Raw genomic sequence first — 13,604 nt, 5'->3', positions numbered from 1 at the left:
AACTCAACATGGGGGATTAGCTCAAATGGTAGAGCGCTCGCTTAGCATGCGAGAGGTAGCGGGATCGATGCCCGCATCCTCCATAGGTGATGCTGTTTAACTGGCAAGATTTAGTTTCTTACGCAGGGGAATCGATACTCGCAATCCCTGTGAGATTCAAATTGATGTCAAGTAAGCAGTCGAACCAGACTGTACTCATGCTGACGCTCACAAGTTCCCCAACGAGGAACTCAACATGGGGGATTAGCTCAAATGGTAGAGCGCTCGCTTAGCATGCGAGAGGTAGCGGGATCGATGCCCGCATCCTCCATAGGTGATGCTGTTTAACTGGCAAGATTTAGTTTCTTACGCAGGGGAATCGATACTCGCAATCCCTGTGAGATTCAAATTGATGTCAAGTAAGCAGTCGAACCAGACTGTACTCATGCTGACGCTCACAAGTTCCCCAACGAGGAACTCAGCATGGGGGATTAGCTCAAATGCTAGAGTGCTCGCTTAGCATGCGAGAGGTAGCGGGATCGATGCCCGCATCCTCCATAGGTGATGCTGTTTAACTGGCAAGATTTAGTTTCTTACGCAGGGGAATCGATACTCGCAATCCCTGTGAGATTCAAATTGATGTCAAGTAAGCAGTCGAACCAGACTGTACTCATGCTGACGCTCACAAGTTCCCCAACGAGGAACTCAACATGGGGGATTAGCTCAAATGGTAGAGCGCTCGCTTTGCATGCGAGAGGTAGCGGGATCGATGCCCGCATCCTCCATAGGTGATGCTGTTTAACTGGCAAGATTTAGTTTCTTTTCAAAGTAACATTTACAAGAATCGCATTGGCATGAAGGACGACGACACGATTGGCCTAATACAATTTGGGTCCTCATGCTGATGCTAACAAGTTCCCCAACAAGGAGCTTAATATGGGGGAATTAGCTCAAGTGGTAGAGCGCTTGCTTCGCATGCGAGAGGCAGCGGGATCGATGCCCGCATTCTCCAACAGCTTTTTCATTGAAAAATGGAGCTCCGTTCCACAACAACCTTTGCACGTGTTTCTGAAAAGCAGCTCCAAAGTGTGGGACAATTCAACTCTCCCAGGTAGAAGCAAGGGAAGTGCGAGTTAGCTCAAATGCTGCAGCGCTTCCTTTGCCTGTCATATGCAGGGGAATCGATACTCGCAATCCCTGTGAGATTCAAATTGATGTCAAGTAAGCAGTCGAACCAGATTGTACTCATGCTGACGCTCACAAGTTCCCCAACGAGGAACTCAACATGGGGGATTAGCTCAAATGGTAGAGTGCTCGCTTAGCATGCGAGAGGTAGCGGGATCGATGCCCGCATCCTCCATAGGTGATGCTGTTTAACTGGCAAGATTTAGTTTCTTTCCAAAGCAACATTTACAAGAATCGCATTGGCATGAAGGATGACGACACGATTGGCCTAATACAATTTGGGTCCTCATGCTGATGCTAACAAGTTCCCCAACGAGGAGCTTAATATGGGGGAATTAGCTCAAGTGGCAGAGCGCTTACTTCGCATGCGAGAGGCAGCGGGATCGATGCCTGCATTCTCCAACATCTTTTTCATTGAAAAATGGAGCTCTGTTCCACAACAACCTTTGCACGTGTTTCGGAAAAGCAGCTCCAAAGTGTGGGACAATTCAACTATCCCAGGTAGAAGCAAGGGAAGTGCGAGTTAGCTCAAATGCTGCAGCGCTTCCTTTGCGAGTCATATGCAGGGGAATCGATACTCGCAATCCCTGTGAGATTCAAATTGATGTCAAGTAAGCAGTCGAACCAGACTGTACTCATGCTGACGCTCACAAGTTCCCCAACGAGGAACTCAACATGGGGGATTAGCTCAAATGGTAGAGTGCTCGCTTAGCATGCGAGAGGTAGCGGGATCGATGCCCGCATCCTCCATAGGTGATGCTGTTTAACTGGCAATATTTAGTTTCTTACGCAGGGGAATCGATACTCGCAATCCCTGTGAGATTCAAATTGATGTCAAGTAAGCAGTCGAACCAGACTGTACTCATGCTGACGCTCACAAGTTCCCCAACGAGGAACTCAGCATGGGGGATTAGCTCAAATGCTAGAGTGCTCGCTTAGCATGCGAGAGGTAGCGGGATCGATGCCCGCATCCTCCATAGGTGATGCTGTTTAACTGGCAAGATTTAGTTTCTTACGCAGGGGAATCGATACTCGCAATCCCTGTGAGATTCAAATTGATGTCAAGTAAGCAGTCGAACCAGACTGTACTCATGCTGACGCTCACAAGTTCCCCAACGAGGAACTCAACATGGGGGATTAGCTCAAATGGTAGAGCGCTCGCTTTGCATGCGAGAGGTAGCGGGATCGATGCCCGCATCCTCCATAGGTGATGCTGTTTAACTGGCAAGATTTAGTTTCTTTTCAAAGTAACATTTACAAGAATCGCATTGGCATGAAGGACGACGACACGATTGGCCTAATACAATTTGGGTCCTCATGCTGATGCTAACAAGTTCCCCAACAAGGAGCTTAATATGGGGGAATTAGCTCAAGTGGTAGAGCGCTTGCTTCGCATGCGAGAGGCAGCGGGATCGATGCCCGCATTCTCCAACAGCTTTTTCATTGAAAAATGGAGCTCCGTTCCACAACAACCTTTGCACGTGTTTCTGAAAAGCAGCTCCAAAGTGTGGGACAATTCAACTCTCCCAGGTAGAAGCAAGGGAAGTGCGAGTTAGCTCAAATGCTGCAGCGCTTCCTTTGCCTGTCATATGCAGGGGAATCGATACTCGCAATCCCTGTGAGATTCAAATTGATGTCAAGTAAGCAGTCGAACCAGATTGTACTCATGCTGACGCTCACAAGTTCCCCAACGAGGAACTCAACATGGGGGATTAGCTCAAATGGTAGAGTGCTCGCTTAGCATGCGAGAGGTAGCGGGATCGATGCCCGCATCCTCCATAGGTGATGCTGTTTAACTGGCAAGATTTAGTTTCTTTCCAAAGCAACATTTACAAGAATCGCATTGGCATGAAGGATGACGACACGATTGGCCTAATACAATTTGGGTCCTCATGCTGATGCTAACAAGTTCCCCAACGAGGAGCTTAATATGGGGGAATTAGCTCAAGTGGCAGAGCGCTTACTTCGCATGCGAGAGGCAGCGGGATCGATGCCTGCATTCTCCAACATCTTTTTCATTGAAAAATGGAGCTCTGTTCCACAACAACCTTTGCACGTGTTTCGGAAAAGCAGCTCCAAAGTGTGGGACAATTCAACTATCCCAGGTAGAAGCAAGGGAAGTGCGAGTTAGCTCAAATGCTGCAGCGCTTCCTTTGCGAGTCATATGCAGGGGAATCGATACTCGCAATCCCTGTGAGATTCAAATTGATGTCAAGTAAGCAGTCGAACCAGACTGTACTCATGCTGACGCTCACAAGTTCCCCAACGAGGAACTCAACATGGGGGATTAGCTCAAATGGTAGAGTGCTCGCTTAGCATGCGAGAGGTAGCGGGATCGATGCCCGCATCCTCCATAGGTGATGCTGTTTAACTGGCAAGATTTAGTTTCTTTCCAAAGCAACATTTACAAGAATCGCATTGGCATGAAGGATGACGACACGATTGGCCTAATACAATTTGGGTCCTCATGCTGATGCTAACAAGTTCCCCAACGAGGAGCTTAATATGGGGGAATTAGCTCAAGTGGCAGAGCGCTTGCTTCGCATGCGAGAGGCAGCGGGATCGATGCCTGCATTCTCCAACATCTTTTTCATTGAAAAATGGAGCTCTGTTCCACAACAACCTTTGCACGTGTTTCGGAAAAGCAGCTCCAAAGTGTGGGACAATTCAACTATCCCAGGTAGAAGCAAGGGAAGTGCGAGTTAGCTCAAATGCTGCAGCGCTTCCTTTGCCTGTCATATGCAGGGGAATCGATACTCGCAATCCCTGTGAGATTCAAATTGATGTCAAGTAAGCAGTCGAACCAGACTGTACTCATGCTGACGCTCACAAGTTCCCCAACGAGGAACTCAACATGGGGGATTAGCTCAAATGGTAGAGCGCTCGCTTAGCATGCGAGAGGTAGCGGGATCGATGCCCGCATCCTCCATAGGTGATGCTGTTTAACTGGCAAGATTTAGTTTCTTACGCAGGGGAATCGATACTCGCAATCCCTGTGAGATTCAAATTGATGTCAAGTAAGCAGTCGAACCAGACTGTACTCATGCTGACGCTCACAAGTTCCCCAACGAGGAACTCAACATGGGGGATTAGCTCAAATGGTAGAGCGCTCGCTTAGCATGCGAGAGGTAGCGGGATCGATGCCCGCATCCTCCATAGGTGATGCTGTTTAACTGGCAAGATTTAGTTTCTTACGCAGGGGAATCGATACTCGCAATCCCTGTGAGATTCAAATTGATGTCAAGTAAGCAGTCGAACCAGACTGTACTCATGCTGACGCTCACAAGTTCCCCAACGAGGAACTCAGCATGGGGGATTAGCTCAAATGCTAGAGTGCTCGCTTAGCATGCGAGAGGTAGCGGGATCGATGCCCGCATCCTCCATAGGTGATGCTGTTTAACTGGCAAGATTTAGTTTCTTACGCAGGGGAATCGATACTCGCAATCCCTGTGAGATTCAAATTGATGTCAAGTAAGCAGTCGAACCAGACTGTACTCATGCTGACGCTCACAAGTTCCCCAACGAGGAACTCAACATGGGGGATTAGCTCAAATGGTAGAGCGCTCGCTTTGCATGCGAGAGGTAGCGGGATCGATGCCCGCATCCTCCATAGGTGATGCTGTTTAACTGGCAAGATTTAGTTTCTTTTCAAAGTAACATTTACAAGAATCGCATTGGCATGAAGGACGACGACACGATTGGCCTAATACAATTTGGGTCCTCATGCTGATGCTAACAAGTTCCCCAACAAGGAGCTTAATATGGGGGAATTAGCTCAAGTGGTAGAGCGCTTGCTTCGCATGCGAGAGGCAGCGGGATCGATGCCCGCATTCTCCAACAGCTTTTTCATTGAAAAATGGAGCTCCGTTCCACAACAACCTTTGCACGTGTTTCTGAAAAGCAGCTCCAAAGTGTGGGACAATTCAACTCTCCCAGGTAGAAGCAAGGGAAGTGCGAGTTAGCTCAAATGCTGCAGCGCTTCCTTTGCCTGTCATATGCAGGGGAATCGATACTCGCAATCCCTGTGAGATTCAAATTGATGTCAAGTAAGCAGTCGAACCAGATTGTACTCATGCTGACGCTCACAAGTTCCCCAACGAGGAACTCAACATGGGGGATTAGCTCAAATGGTAGAGTGCTCGCTTAGCATGCGAGAGGTAGCGGGATCGATGCCCGCATCCTCCATAGGTGATGCTGTTTAACTGGCAAGATTTAGTTTCTTTCCAAAGCAACATTTACAAGAATCGCATTGGCATGAAGGATGACGACACGATTGGCCTAATACAATTTGGGTCCTCATGCTGATGCTAACAAGTTCCCCAACGAGGAGCTTAATATGGGGGAATTAGCTCAAGTGGCAGAGCGCTTACTTCGCATGCGAGAGGCAGCGGGATCGATGCCTGCATTCTCCAACATCTTTTTCATTGAAAAATGGAGCTCTGTTCCACAACAACCTTTGCACGTGTTTCGGAAAAGCAGCTCCAAAGTGTGGGACAATTCAACTATCCCAGGTAGAAGCAAGGGAAGTGCGAGTTAGCTCAAATGCTGCAGCACTTCCTTTGCCTGTCATATGCAGGGGAATCGATACTCGCAATCCCTGTGAGATTCAAATTGATGTCAAGTAAGCAGTCGAACCAGACTGTACTCATGCTGACACTCACAAGTTCCCCAACGAGGAACTCAACATGGGGGATTAGCTCAAATGGTAGAGCGCTCGCTTAGCATGCGAGAGGTAGCGGGATCGATGCCCGCATCCTCCATAGGTGATGCTGTTTAACTGGCAAGATTTAGTTTCTTACGCAGGGGAATCGATACTCGCAATCCCTGTGAGATTCAAATTGATGTCAAGTAAGCAGTCGAACCAGACTGTACTCATGCTGACGCTCACAAGTTCCCCAACGAGGAACTCAACATGGGGGATTAGCTCAAATGGTAGAGCGCTCAATTAGCATGCGAGAGGTAGCGGGATCGATGCCCGCATCCTCCATAGGTGATGCTGTTTAACTGGCAAGATTTAGTTTCTTACGCAGGGGAATCGATACTCGCAATCCCTGTGAGATTCAAATTGATGTCAAGTAAGCAGTCGAACCAGACTGTACTCATGCTGACGCTCACAAGTTCCCCAACGAGGAACTCAAAATGGGGGATTAGCTCAAATGGTAGAGCGCTCGCTTTGCATGCGAGAGGTACCGGGATCGATACCCGCATCCTCCATAGGTGATGCTGTTTAACTGGCAAGATTTAGTTTCTTTCCAAAGCAACATTTACAAGAATCGCATTGGCATGAAGGATGACGACACGATCGGCCTAATACAATTTGGGTCCTCATTGTGATGCTAACAAGTTCCCCAACGAGGGGCTTAATATGGGGGAATTAGCTCAAGTGGTAGAGCGCTTGCTTCGCATGCGAGAGGCAGCGGGATCGATGCCCGCATTCTCCAACAGCTTATTCATTGAAAAATGGAGCTCCGTTCCACAACAACCTTTGCACGTGTTTCGGAAAAGAAGCTCCAAAGTGTGGGACGATTCAACTCTCCCAGGTAGGAGCAAGGGATGTGCCAGTTAGCTCAAATGCTGCAGCGCTTCCTTTGCCTGTCATATGCAGGGGAATCGATACTGGCAATCTCTGTGAGATTCAAATTGATGTCAAGTAAGCAGTCGAGCCAGATTGTCGATTGTGACTCAAGACTGAGCAGTTTTTAACTCTTCCAAAGAAAGTACACACGTGTAAGGTGGGGGATTAGCTCAAATGGTAGAGCGCTCGCTTAGCATGCGAGAGGTACCGGGATCGATGCCCGCATCCTCCATAGGTGATGCTGTTTAACTGGGAAGATTTAGTTTCTTTCCAAAGTAACATTTACAAGAATCGCATTGGCATGAAGGATGACGACACGATTGGCCTAATACAATTTGGGTCCTCATGCTGATGCTAACAAGTTCCCCAACGAGGAGCTGAATATGGGGGAATTAGCTCAAGTGGTAGAGCGCTTGCTTCGCATGCGAGAGGCAGCGGGATCGATGCCCGCATTCTCCAACAGCTTTTTCATTGAAAAATGGAGCTCCGTTCCACAACAACCTTTGCACGTGTTTCGGAAAAGAAGCTCCAAAGTGTGGGACGATTCAACTCTCCCAGGTAGGAGCAAGGGATGTGCCAGTTAGCTCAAATGCTGCAGCGCTTCCTTTGCCTGTCATATGCAGGGGAATCGATACTCGCAATCTCTGTGAGATTCAAATTGATGTCAAGTAAGCAGTCGAGCCAGATTGTCGATTGTGACTCAAGACTGAGCAGTTTTTAACTCTTCCAAAGAAAGTACACACGTGTAAGGTGGGGGATTAGCTCAAATGGTAGAGCGCTCGCTTAGCATGCGAGAGGTACCGGGATTGATGCCCGCATCCTCCATAGGTGATGCTGTTTAACTGGGAAGATTTAGTTTCTTTCCAAAGCAACATTTACAAGAATCGCATTGGCATGAAGGATGACGACACGATTGGCCTAATACAATTTGGGTCCTCATGCTGATGCTAACAAGTTCCCCAACGAGGAGCTGAATATGGGGGAATTAGCTCAAGTGGTAGAGCGCTTGCTTCGCATGCGAGAGGCAGCGGGATCGATGCCCGCATTCTCCAACAGCTTTTTCATTGAAAAATGGAGCTCCGTTCCACAACAACCTTTGCACGTGTTTCGGAAAAAAAGCTCCAAAGTGTGGGACGATTCAACTCTCTCAGGTAGGAGCAAGGGATGTGCCAGTTAGCTCAAATGCTGCAGCGCTTCCTTTGCCTGTCATATGCAGGGGAATCGATACTCGCAATCCCTGTGAGATTCAAATTGATGTCAAGTAAGCAGTCGAATCAGACTGTACTCATGCTGACGCTCACAAGTTCCCCAACGAGGAACTCAACATGGGGGATTAGCTCAAATGGTAGAGCGCTCGCTTTGCATGCGAGAGCTAGCGGGATCGATGCCCGCATCCTCCATAGGTGATGCTGTTTAACTGGCAAGATTTAGTTTCTTACGCAGGGGAATCGATACTCGCAATCCCTGTGAGATTCAAATTGATGTCAAGTAAGCAGTCGAACCAGACTGTACTCATGCTGACGCTCACAAGTTCCCCAACGAGGAACTCAACATGGGGGATTAGCTCAAATGGTAGAGCGCTCGCTTAGCATGCGAGAGGTAGCGGGATCGATGCCCGCATCCTCCATAGGTGATGCTGTTTAACTGGCAAGATTTAGTTTCTTACGCAGGGGAATCGATACTCGCAATCCCTGTGAGATTCAAATTGATGTCAAGTAAGCAGTCGAACCAGACTGTACTCATGCTGACGCTCACAAGTTCCCCAACGAGGAACTCAACATGGGGGATTAGCTCAAATGGTAGAGCGCTCGCTTAGCATGCGAGAGGTAGCGGGATCGATGCCCGCATCCTCCATAGGTGATGCTGTTTAACTGGCAAGATTTAGTTTCTTTCCAAAGTAACATTTACAAGAATCGCATTGGCATGAAGGACGACGACACGATTGGCCTAATACAATTTGGGTCCTCATGCTAATGCTAACAAGTTCCCCAACGAGGAGCTTAATATGGGGGAATTAGCTCAAGTGGTAGAGCGCTTGCTTCGCATGCGAGAGGCAGCGGGATCGATGTCCGCATTCTCCAACAGCTTTTTCATTGAAAAATGGAGCTCCGTTCCACAACAACCTTTGCACGTGTTTCGGAAAAGCAGCTCCAAAGTGTGGGACAATTCAACTCTCCCAGGTAGAAGCAAGGGAAGTGCGAGTTAGCTCAAATGCTGCAGCACTTCCTTTGCCTGTCATATGCAGGGGAATCGATACTCGCAATCCCTGTGAGATTCAAATTGATGTCAAGTAAGCAGTCGAACCAGACTGTACTCATGCTGACACTCACAAGTTCCCCAACGAGGAACTCAACATGGGGGATTAGCTCAAATGGTAGAGCGCTCGCTTAGCATGCGAGAGGTAGCGGGATCGATGCCCGCATCCTCCATAGGTGATGCTGTTTAACTGGCAAGATTTAGTTTCTTACGCAGGGGAATCGATACTCGCAATCCCTGTGAGATTCAAATTGATGTCAAGTAAGCAGTCGAACCAGACTGTACTCATGCTGACGCTCACAAGTTCCCCAACGAGGAACTCAACATGGGGGATTAGCTCAAATGGTAGAGCGCTCAATTAGCATGCGAGAGGTAGCGGGATCGATGCCCGCATCCTCCATAGGTGATGCTGTTTAACTGGCAAGATTTAGTTTCTTACGCAGGGGAATCGATACTCGCAATCCCTGTGAGATTCAAATTGATGTCAAGTAAGCAGTCGAACCAGACTGTACTCATGCTGACGCTCACAAGTTCCCCAACGAGGAACTCAAAATGGGGGATTAGCTCAAATGGTAGAGCGCTCGCTTTGCATGCGAGAGGTACCGGGATCGATACCCGCATCCTCCATAGGTGATGCTGTTTAACTGGCAAGATTTAGTTTCTTTCCAAAGCAACATTTACAAGAATCGCATTGGCATGAAGGATGACGACACGATCGGCCTAATACAATTTGGGTCCTCATTGTGATGCTAACAAGTTCCCCAACGAGGGGCTTAATATGGGGGAATTAGCTCAAGTGGTAGAGCGCTTGCTTCGCATGCGAGAGGCAGCGGGATCGATGCCCGCATTCTCCAACAGCTTATTCATTGAAAAATGGAGCTCCGTTCCACAACAACCTTTGCACGTGTTTCGGAAAAGAAGCTCCAAAGTGTGGGACGATTCAACTCTCCCAGGTAGGAGCAAGGGATGTGCCAGTTAGCTCAAATGCTGCAGCGCTTCCTTTGCCTGTCATATGCAGGGGAATCGATACTGGCAATCTCTGTGAGATTCAAATTGATGTCAAGTAAGCAGTCGAGCCAGATTGTCGATTGTGACTCAAGACTGAGCAGTTTTTAACTCTTCCAAAGAAAGTACACACGTGTAAGGTGGGGGATTAGCTCAAATGGTAGAGCGCTCGCTTAGCATGCGAGAGGTACCGGGATCGATGCCCGCATCCTCCATTGGTGATGCTGTTTAACTGGGAAGATTTAGTTTCTTTCCAAAGTAACATTTACAAGAATCGCATTGGCATGAAGGATGACGACACGATTGGCCTAATACAATTTGGGTCCTCATGCTGATGCTAACAAGTTCCCCAACGAGGAGCTGAATATGGGGGAATTAGCTCAAGTGGTAGAGCGCTTGCTTCGCATGCGAGAGGCAGCGGGATCGATGCCCGCATTCTCCAACAGCTTTTTCATTGAAAAATGGAGCTCCGTTCCACAACAACCTTTGCACGTGTTTCGGAAAAGAAGCTCCAAAGTGTGGGACGATTCAACTCTCCCAGGTAGGAGCAAGGGATGTGCCAGTTAGCTCAAATGCTGCAGCGCTTCCTTTGCCTGTCATATGCAGGGGAATCGATACTCGCAATCTCTGTGAGATTCAAATTGATGTCAAGTAAGCAGTCGAGCCAGATTGTCGATTGTGACTCAAGACTGAGCAGTTTTTAACTCTTCCAAAGAAAGTACACACGTGTAAGGTGGGGGATTAGCTCAAATGGTAGAGCGCTCGCTTAGCATGCGAGAGGTACCGGGATTGATGCCCGCATCCTCCATAGGTGATGCTGTTTAACTGGGAAGATTTAGTTTCTTTCCAAAGTAACATTTACAAGAATCGCATTGGCATGAAGGATGACGACACGATTGGCCTAATACAATTTGGGTCCTCATGCTGATGCTAACAAGTTCCCCAACGAGGAGCTGAATATGGGGGAATTAGCTCAAGTGGTAGAGCGCTTGCTTCGCATGCGAGAGGCAGCGGGATCGATGCCCGCATTCTCCAACAGCTTTTTCATTGAAAAATGGAGCTCCGTTCCACAACAACCTTTGCACGTGTTTCGGAAAAAAGCTCCAAAGTGTGGGACGATTCAACTCTCCCAGGTAGGAGCAAGGGATGTGCCAGTTAGCTCAAATGCTGCAGCGCTTCCTTTGCCTGTCATATGCAGGGGAATCGATACTCGCAATCCCTGTGAGATTCAAATTGATGTCAAGTAAGCAGTCGAACCAGACTGTACTCATGCTGACGCTCACAAGTTCCCCAACGAGGAACTCAACATGGGGGATTAGCTCAAATGGTAGAGCGCTCGCTTTGCATGCGAGAGCTAGCGGGATCGATGCCCGCATCCTCCATAGGTGATGCTGTTTAACTGGCAAGATTTAGTTTCTTACGCAGGGGAATCGATACTCGCAATCCCTGTGAGATTCAAATTGATGTCAAGTAAGCAGTCGAACCAGACTGTACTCATGCTGACGCTCACAAGTTCCCCAACGAGGAACTCAAAATGGGGGATTAGCTCAAATGGTAGAGCGCTCGCTTTGCATGCGAGAGGTACAGGGATCGATACCCGCATCCTCCATAGGTGATGCTGTTTAACTGGCAAGATTTAGTTTCTTTCCAAAGCAACATTTACAAGAATCGCATTGGCATGAAGGATGACGACACGATTGGCCTAATACAATTTGGGTCCTCATGGTGATGCTAACAAGTTCCCCAACGAGGCGCTTAATATGGGGGAATTAGCTCAAGTGGTAGAGCGCTTGCTTCGCATGCGAGAGGCAGCGGGATCGATGCCCGCATTCTCCAACAGCTTTTTCATTGAAAAATGGAGCTCCGTTCCACAACAACCTTTGCACGTGTTTCGGAAAAGAAGCTCCAAAGTGTGGGACGATTCAACTCTCCCAGGTAGGAGCAAGGGATGTGCCAGTTAGCTCAAATGCTGCAGCGCTTCCTTTGCCTGTCATATGCAGGGGAATCGATACTCGCAATCCCTGTGAGATTCAAATTGATGTCAAGTAAGCAGTCGAACCAGACTGTACTCATGCTGACGCTCACAAGTTCCCCAACGAGGAACTCAACATGGGGGATTAGCTCAAATGGTAGAGCGCTCGCTTTGCATGCGAGAGCTAGCGGGATCGATGCCCGCATCCTCCATAGGTGATGCTGTTTAACTGGCAAGATTTAGTTTCTTACGCAGGGGAATCGATACTCGCAATCCCTGTGAGATTCAAATTGATGTCAAGTAAGCAGTCGAACCAGACTGTACTCATGCTGACGCTCACAAGTTCCCCAACGAGGAACTCAAAATGGGGGATTAGCTCAAATGGTAGAGCGCTCGCTTTGCATGCGAGAGGTACAGGGATCGATACCCGCATCCTCCATAGGTGATGCTGTTTAACTGGCAAGATTTAGTTTCTTTCCAAAGCAACATTTACAAGAATCGCATTGGCATGAAGGATGACGACACGATTGGCCTAATACAATTTGGGTCCTCATGGTGATGCTAACAAGTTCCCCAACGAGGCGCTTAATATGGGGGAATTAGCTCAAGTGGTAGAGCGCTTGCTTCGCATGCGAGAGGCAGCGGGATCGATGCCCGCATTCTCCAACAGCTTTTTCATTGAAAAATGGAGCTCCGTTCCACAACAACCTTTGCACGTGTTTCGGAAAAGAAGCTCCAAAGTGTGGGACGATTCAACTCTCCCAGGTAGGAGCAAGGGATGTGCCAGTTAGCTCAAATGCTGCAGCGCTTCCTTTGCCTGTCATATGCAGGGGAATCGATACTCGCAATCCCTGTGAGATTCAAATTGATGTCAAGTAAGCAGTCGAACCAGACTGTACTCATGCTGACACTCACAAGTTCCCCAACGAGGAACTCAACATGGGGGATTAGCTCAAATGGTACAGTGCTAGCTTAGCATGCGAGAGGTAGCGGGATCGATGCCCGCATCCTCCATAGGTGATGCTGTTTAACTGGCAAGATTTAGTTTCTTACGCAGGGGAATCGATACTCGCAATCCTTGTGAGATTCAAATTGATGTCAAGTAAGCAGTCGAACCAGACTGTACTCATGCTGACGCTCACAAGTTCCCCAACGAGGAACTCAACATGGGGGATTAGCTCAAATGGTAGGGCGCTCGCTTTGCATGCGAGAGGTAGCGGGATCGATGCCCGCATCCTCCATAGGTGATGCTGTTTAACTGGCAAGATTTAGTTTCTTACGCAGGGGAATCGATACTCGCAATCCCTGTGAGATTCAAATTGATGTCAAGTAAGCAGTCGAACCAGACTGTACTCATGCTGACGCTCACAAGTTCCCCAACGAGGAACTCAACATGGGGGATTAGCTCAAATGGTAGAGCGCTCGCTTTGCATGCGAGAGGTACCGGGATCGATGCCCGCATCCTCCATAGGTGATGCTGTTTAACTGGCAAGATTTAGTTTCTTTCCAAAGCAACATTTACAAGAATCGCATTGGCATGAAGGATGACGACACGATCGGCCTCATACAATTTGGGTCCTCATGCTGATGCTAACAAGTTCCCCAACGAAGAGCTTAATATGGGGGAATTAG

General features: G+C 48.3%; 30 non-coding genes across 30 annotated transcripts; all 30 read left to right on the top strand.

Annotated features, from left to right (window-relative positions):
• The first annotated feature begins 10 nt into the window (after positions 1-10).
• On the top strand, positions 11-83 carry trnaa-agc (transfer RNA alanine (anticodon AGC)). Its single transcript has one exon. It is a non-coding gene; the product is annotated as a tRNA-Ala (tRNA).
• Positions 84-237: 154 nt separating this feature from the next.
• Positions 238-310, top strand: trnaa-agc (transfer RNA alanine (anticodon AGC)). The gene has a single exon. It is a non-coding gene; the product is annotated as a tRNA-Ala (tRNA).
• Positions 311-691: 381 nt separating this feature from the next.
• trnaa-ugc (transfer RNA alanine (anticodon UGC)) lies at positions 692-764 on the top strand. Its single transcript has one exon. It is a non-coding gene; the product is annotated as a tRNA-Ala (tRNA).
• Positions 765-918: 154 nt separating this feature from the next.
• On the top strand, positions 919-991 carry trnaa-cgc (transfer RNA alanine (anticodon CGC)). Its single transcript has one exon. It is a non-coding gene; the product is annotated as a tRNA-Ala (tRNA).
• A 275-nt stretch (positions 992-1,266) lies between these two features.
• trnaa-agc (transfer RNA alanine (anticodon AGC)) lies at positions 1,267-1,339 on the top strand. Its single transcript has one exon. It is a non-coding gene; the product is annotated as a tRNA-Ala (tRNA).
• A 502-nt stretch (positions 1,340-1,841) lies between these two features.
• Positions 1,842-1,914, top strand: trnaa-agc (transfer RNA alanine (anticodon AGC)). The gene has a single exon. It is a non-coding gene; the product is annotated as a tRNA-Ala (tRNA).
• A 381-nt stretch (positions 1,915-2,295) lies between these two features.
• Positions 2,296-2,368, top strand: trnaa-ugc (transfer RNA alanine (anticodon UGC)). The gene has a single exon. It is a non-coding gene; the product is annotated as a tRNA-Ala (tRNA).
• Positions 2,369-2,522: 154 nt separating this feature from the next.
• trnaa-cgc (transfer RNA alanine (anticodon CGC)) lies at positions 2,523-2,595 on the top strand. Its single transcript has one exon. It is a non-coding gene; the product is annotated as a tRNA-Ala (tRNA).
• Positions 2,596-2,870: 275 nt separating this feature from the next.
• On the top strand, positions 2,871-2,943 carry trnaa-agc (transfer RNA alanine (anticodon AGC)). Its single transcript has one exon. It is a non-coding gene; the product is annotated as a tRNA-Ala (tRNA).
• Positions 2,944-3,445: 502 nt separating this feature from the next.
• On the top strand, positions 3,446-3,518 carry trnaa-agc (transfer RNA alanine (anticodon AGC)). Its single transcript has one exon. It is a non-coding gene; the product is annotated as a tRNA-Ala (tRNA).
• A 502-nt stretch (positions 3,519-4,020) lies between these two features.
• On the top strand, positions 4,021-4,093 carry trnaa-agc (transfer RNA alanine (anticodon AGC)). The gene has a single exon. It is a non-coding gene; the product is annotated as a tRNA-Ala (tRNA).
• Positions 4,094-4,247: 154 nt separating this feature from the next.
• On the top strand, positions 4,248-4,320 carry trnaa-agc (transfer RNA alanine (anticodon AGC)). Its single transcript has one exon. It is a non-coding gene; the product is annotated as a tRNA-Ala (tRNA).
• A 381-nt stretch (positions 4,321-4,701) lies between these two features.
• On the top strand, positions 4,702-4,774 carry trnaa-ugc (transfer RNA alanine (anticodon UGC)). The gene has a single exon. It is a non-coding gene; the product is annotated as a tRNA-Ala (tRNA).
• A 154-nt stretch (positions 4,775-4,928) lies between these two features.
• On the top strand, positions 4,929-5,001 carry trnaa-cgc (transfer RNA alanine (anticodon CGC)). The gene has a single exon. It is a non-coding gene; the product is annotated as a tRNA-Ala (tRNA).
• A 275-nt stretch (positions 5,002-5,276) lies between these two features.
• trnaa-agc (transfer RNA alanine (anticodon AGC)) lies at positions 5,277-5,349 on the top strand. Its single transcript has one exon. It is a non-coding gene; the product is annotated as a tRNA-Ala (tRNA).
• A 502-nt stretch (positions 5,350-5,851) lies between these two features.
• On the top strand, positions 5,852-5,924 carry trnaa-agc (transfer RNA alanine (anticodon AGC)). The gene has a single exon. It is a non-coding gene; the product is annotated as a tRNA-Ala (tRNA).
• A 381-nt stretch (positions 5,925-6,305) lies between these two features.
• On the top strand, positions 6,306-6,378 carry trnaa-ugc (transfer RNA alanine (anticodon UGC)). Its single transcript has one exon. It is a non-coding gene; the product is annotated as a tRNA-Ala (tRNA).
• A 154-nt stretch (positions 6,379-6,532) lies between these two features.
• trnaa-cgc (transfer RNA alanine (anticodon CGC)) lies at positions 6,533-6,605 on the top strand. The gene has a single exon. It is a non-coding gene; the product is annotated as a tRNA-Ala (tRNA).
• Positions 6,606-7,125: 520 nt separating this feature from the next.
• On the top strand, positions 7,126-7,198 carry trnaa-cgc (transfer RNA alanine (anticodon CGC)). Its single transcript has one exon. It is a non-coding gene; the product is annotated as a tRNA-Ala (tRNA).
• Positions 7,199-7,718: 520 nt separating this feature from the next.
• On the top strand, positions 7,719-7,791 carry trnaa-cgc (transfer RNA alanine (anticodon CGC)). The gene has a single exon. It is a non-coding gene; the product is annotated as a tRNA-Ala (tRNA).
• Positions 7,792-8,293: 502 nt separating this feature from the next.
• trnaa-agc (transfer RNA alanine (anticodon AGC)) lies at positions 8,294-8,366 on the top strand. Its single transcript has one exon. It is a non-coding gene; the product is annotated as a tRNA-Ala (tRNA).
• A 154-nt stretch (positions 8,367-8,520) lies between these two features.
• trnaa-agc (transfer RNA alanine (anticodon AGC)) lies at positions 8,521-8,593 on the top strand. The gene has a single exon. It is a non-coding gene; the product is annotated as a tRNA-Ala (tRNA).
• Positions 8,594-9,095: 502 nt separating this feature from the next.
• On the top strand, positions 9,096-9,168 carry trnaa-agc (transfer RNA alanine (anticodon AGC)). The gene has a single exon. It is a non-coding gene; the product is annotated as a tRNA-Ala (tRNA).
• Positions 9,169-9,549: 381 nt separating this feature from the next.
• On the top strand, positions 9,550-9,622 carry trnaa-ugc (transfer RNA alanine (anticodon UGC)). The gene has a single exon. It is a non-coding gene; the product is annotated as a tRNA-Ala (tRNA).
• Positions 9,623-9,776: 154 nt separating this feature from the next.
• On the top strand, positions 9,777-9,849 carry trnaa-cgc (transfer RNA alanine (anticodon CGC)). Its single transcript has one exon. It is a non-coding gene; the product is annotated as a tRNA-Ala (tRNA).
• A 520-nt stretch (positions 9,850-10,369) lies between these two features.
• trnaa-cgc (transfer RNA alanine (anticodon CGC)) lies at positions 10,370-10,442 on the top strand. Its single transcript has one exon. It is a non-coding gene; the product is annotated as a tRNA-Ala (tRNA).
• Positions 10,443-10,962: 520 nt separating this feature from the next.
• trnaa-cgc (transfer RNA alanine (anticodon CGC)) lies at positions 10,963-11,035 on the top strand. Its single transcript has one exon. It is a non-coding gene; the product is annotated as a tRNA-Ala (tRNA).
• A 728-nt stretch (positions 11,036-11,763) lies between these two features.
• On the top strand, positions 11,764-11,836 carry trnaa-cgc (transfer RNA alanine (anticodon CGC)). Its single transcript has one exon. It is a non-coding gene; the product is annotated as a tRNA-Ala (tRNA).
• Positions 11,837-12,565: 729 nt separating this feature from the next.
• trnaa-cgc (transfer RNA alanine (anticodon CGC)) lies at positions 12,566-12,638 on the top strand. The gene has a single exon. It is a non-coding gene; the product is annotated as a tRNA-Ala (tRNA).
• A 502-nt stretch (positions 12,639-13,140) lies between these two features.
• Positions 13,141-13,213, top strand: trnaa-ugc (transfer RNA alanine (anticodon UGC)). The gene has a single exon. It is a non-coding gene; the product is annotated as a tRNA-Ala (tRNA).
• The last annotated feature ends 391 nt before the right edge of the window (positions 13,214-13,604 follow it).

This window comes from Osmerus eperlanus, chromosome 21 (assembly GCF_963692335.1).
Source record: "Osmerus eperlanus chromosome 21, fOsmEpe2.1, whole genome shotgun sequence".
Lineage (NCBI taxonomy): Eukaryota > Metazoa > Chordata > Actinopteri > Osmeriformes > Osmeridae > Osmerus > Osmerus eperlanus.
Note: the sequence above shows the minus strand (reverse complement) of the source record. Positions and strands in the feature narration are given on the sequence as shown.